This window comes from Carya illinoinensis, chromosome 3 (genome assembly GCF_018687715.1).
Source record: "Carya illinoinensis cultivar Pawnee chromosome 3, C.illinoinensisPawnee_v1, whole genome shotgun sequence".
NCBI lineage: Eukaryota > Viridiplantae > Streptophyta > Magnoliopsida > Fagales > Juglandaceae > Carya > Carya illinoinensis.
This window is the reverse complement of record NC_056754.1, coordinates 18,238,164-18,242,157: the sequence shown is the minus strand read 5'-3', so window position 1 is coordinate 18,242,157 and position 3,994 is coordinate 18,238,164. Positions and strand designations below refer to the sequence as shown.

At 32.5% G+C, this 3,994-nt stretch overlaps 1 long non-coding RNA gene across 1 annotated transcript; it reads right to left on the bottom strand.

Moving 5' to 3' along the window:
• Nucleotides 1-2,300: 2,300 nt before the first annotated feature.
• Nucleotides 2,301-3,349, bottom strand: LOC122305588. The gene is made up of 2 exons (XR_006241168.1): nucleotides 3,088-3,349; nucleotides 2,301-2,990 (listed from the first exon to the last, which is right to left on the bottom strand). It is a non-coding gene; the product is annotated as an uncharacterized LOC122305588 (long non-coding RNA).
• Nucleotides 3,350-3,994: the final 645 nt, after the last annotated feature.

Below are 3,994 nucleotides of genomic sequence, written 5' to 3'. Positions count from 1 at the left end.
ACTTTATCAGCGACTTTACAAATTATCAAAAATTTCATTTCGGTATATCACCATACTCCATTTATCTAGGCGTTCCCATAATTTCTTGAGTTATACATGTTGATCAAGGTTGCTTCACCTAAGTATCTCTCAACCTCATTCTAGTCATATGTTTTCTAAAGTCCTCTAGAGACAATCTTTTGGTTATCGGATCTGCTACCATCTCAGTTGAGGAAATAAAGTTAACCTTAACCTCACATATATCCATTATATCTAAAATATAGAAATAATGCACATCAATGTATTTTTTTTCTTAGAATACTGTTTTTCACATCAATGAGATGGCAAATTAATGATCACAAAACATATTGATTGGTTCTGCAAACGTACCCAAATTTATACTTTTTATAAGGCGTTTCATCCACACTGCAATACTCACTACAGTACTATAAGCAACATATTATGTTTCCATAGTAGACTTAGCAACACAATCTTGTTTCTTACTCAACTAAGAAACTACAGTTCCACAAAATAGAAATATATATTCACTTGTAGATTTTTTATCATCTACATCACTTCGAAAATTAGAACCACTATAGCCGAATAATTCTAGATTACTGATCCTTAAGCACAATTTCATATTTTTGCACCTTGTAAATACTTTTATATACGCTTCATTACTTGCCAATGTTCCTTACTTGGTTTGGATTGATATCCTACTTACCAACATTACTGCATGACAAATGCCTAGTTTCATATTTGTCATTGCATACATGAGGCTTCCCACCACTTAAACATAAGAAACTTTAAGCATTTCACTTAGTTTGTCTTCATCTTTGGGCATATACTTTTATTTAAATCATGACCTTTGCAAATAGCTATTCTAAAGGATTTATAGTTTTTCATACCAAATCCTTTAAAAATATTTTTTTTTGATATTTTTCTTGATCTAAATATAAAATCTTTGAATTTCTATACACTACAAAAAAAAAAAAGGTAGTTTGCCGAGGGCCCATAAACGCTAGCAATTTGATAATAAATGCCGATAATGGTTTTACCGGCATTTATTTACCAACACAACTCAATTGCCAATACGTAAGGGTTGGGAACATTGTTTTAAATGCCGTACCAGTACCGACCGATATTTACCATATTGGCCACTGGTCCAGTACAGATATTATACATGTTTCGTACTGTCCCAAATACCGGTCATACTGGCTGTACTGGCCGATATTTTGACTTGTACTGGTCATTATTTTGGCATTTACCATTTTTTTTCATTTCTTCAAACTACAAGTTCATTTTTAAACACCCCAATTCAGATCAAGCTATTTATTATATATAATTTATTCATATATAGACTATTATTTTAGAATTTAATTTATATATATTTATATATATAATTTATTCACATATCGACTATCCCGAAATGGTACTGGTATTGAAATATTTCGTTCCAATACCTTGACCAATATGGCATCTGGTATGATATTCAAAACTTTGGTTAGGGATTTTATTTTCCGGCACTTATGTAAATGCCACCATCCTATTTTTGGTTATTGGTGTTTTGTGCATTATGTTGCCGGCGTTTTCAAATGCCGGCAATCAATCAGTTCATCCCCCAACATCTTTTTTACCTGCATCTACAAGTGCCATTAATATTTATTGTGCCCAATGTTTTGTGGACTGTTTAACTGCGCTTACAAATGTTGGTAATAATTTTTTATTTTACTATACGTCTACAAATGCCAAATGCTAGTAAATTATTTTGGTACTTGCATTTGGTAGATTGTGTTACCGGCGCTTATAAATGTTGATAATCATTTTTTATTTTACTGACGTCTACAAGCATCAGTAAATTATTGTGGTATTAGCATTTTGGATATTATGTTATCAGCACTTACCAATGCCAGTAATTAAGTAGTTATTTTGTCGGCACCAAAATAAATCGAGGTAGTATACTTCACCGACGTCTAAAAGCTTCGACAAATTTGTATACTGCCGACGTTCTAGACTGTTTTATTGCTCTTCCAAATACTAGTCGGTTATTTATTTTTTCGATACCCATGAATAGATGTAATTTTATTTTACTGACGTCTACATGTGTCAGTAAATTTCTTTGATCCCAACGTTTGAAGACTGTATTATTGACTCTTACAAATGCCAATAATTGAGCATTATTTTACCGAATTCTACAAATGCCGATAAATTATAGTCCCAACATTTTAGAGATTATATTATCGGCACTTATAATTATTGGTAATTAAGCGATTTAAATTTATAATATACCATCTACAAAATTAAAAAAGAAGGCACAAAAATAGGCACCCATAAACAGAAACAATTTTATTTATTTAAACTCTTTCTGAACTAAAAAAATTCTAAAAAAATCTTTCTAAACTAATAAAAAGTATTATCGGCATCTTCCTTTTGCTATCAAGAAAAAAGAAAAACAACTAAGAAAAAGTAAGGCCTAAACGGGTCATTCTCCACGTAATACATAATTTCTAAATTTTCTAAATACATTTAGACTATCTAATTTCCAATAACCAAGTTCAGAACAGAAAGGTCTTGTCAGACCAAGAAGATCATTCTCACCCTTTTTCACAGCAACCAAGTTCAGAACATAAAGCTCTTGGCTGACAATGTATCCACGCACTACCTTCCTCCTCCGCTCTCCATTGCGCCTAACATACCCACGGAAGCAAGGAGTGCCTCTCTAAAGCAAGAGACGAAACGGCCTGGAGTTAACACTCCTTGCTTCATTTGGAACCTTTGCTTGTCCCAGCCTCCCTTGATTTTGAAAACATAGCCCCTAAATTCTTCTCCGAGAGAATCTCCACTGACTTCCTGTGAAATCCTCTTGTCAAAAAATGCTCGAAGTTTCTGGTCATCATTGATTTCAAGTTTCTTTTGGCACCCCATAGTAGGGTTCGCAATGTTGAAATTCATCTTCGAAGAGAGAAACTTCGGAGTACTGGGCTAGGGATGAGTAAAGGCAGCAGAGGCGGCTGCAAACAAAGGCAAGAAAAAGGAAGACTCAAAATAATGTTTGGATTTGTAATAATAATAATAATAATAATAATAAAACAACAACAACAAAGATACCTCTAAAACGTCACCAAAGGCCCTCTTGCAACGACTAGCATTGCCTAGAGATCCTAGTCATTTTCCATGAATAGATGGTAGACTTGGCACCTCAAATTCTCACAAGCAGCAGTCCCAATCAACCAAACCTGCCCCAGTCCCCTCTCTGAGTCGCTCCAAGAGCCTTCCCATCTCCACTACTGCCGCAAGCCCCCACCTCTGAAATGCATTTAAAAATCAAATGACTATTGAATTTTTATTTGGAGCCAAGTATTTGGCACCAAGTGAAAAGAAAAGTAGCTAAAGAAAATTAGCTTTAGTTGCCGCCAACTTTTTAAACTAAAATATGCCGCATTTATTTCTCTTTTTAATATATATATTTCAAACATTTATATGTAAAATATGAAAAAGCTATGATATTATTATAATATTTTTTAATAAAAAGAGAAATTCTCTAATCATAAAGGGATTATATAAAAATAATTTTATAAATTAATATGATTTGATGTGATTTATTAGATTGTAAAATATGTCTGACAAATCATATAAAATTACGTCAGTTTATGAAATTAATTTTATATAATTTTTTTGTGTCTGATGGCCACAAAAAGTATATGTGATCAACACCAATAAAAAATGCACATGATAAAAACTTTGCAAAAAATGATAAACTGATTGAAAAGATTACATAAGACAAGATAATGAGTTTTTTTTTTTCTTTTTAACTTTTTATTGGGTCTAGGTGTGAAAAAAGAAACCGGTAAACTAGTGAACTAGACTGAACCTTCGAATTCAAGTCCGATTCAAAATCAGTTCAACCCGATATTGGTTTCATTTTTCTCAAAACCAGTTGAAACGGGTCCGATTCCGCTTTTTCATTTTCTAACACTAGACCTGACCAGTTTTTATATATATATATATTACTTTT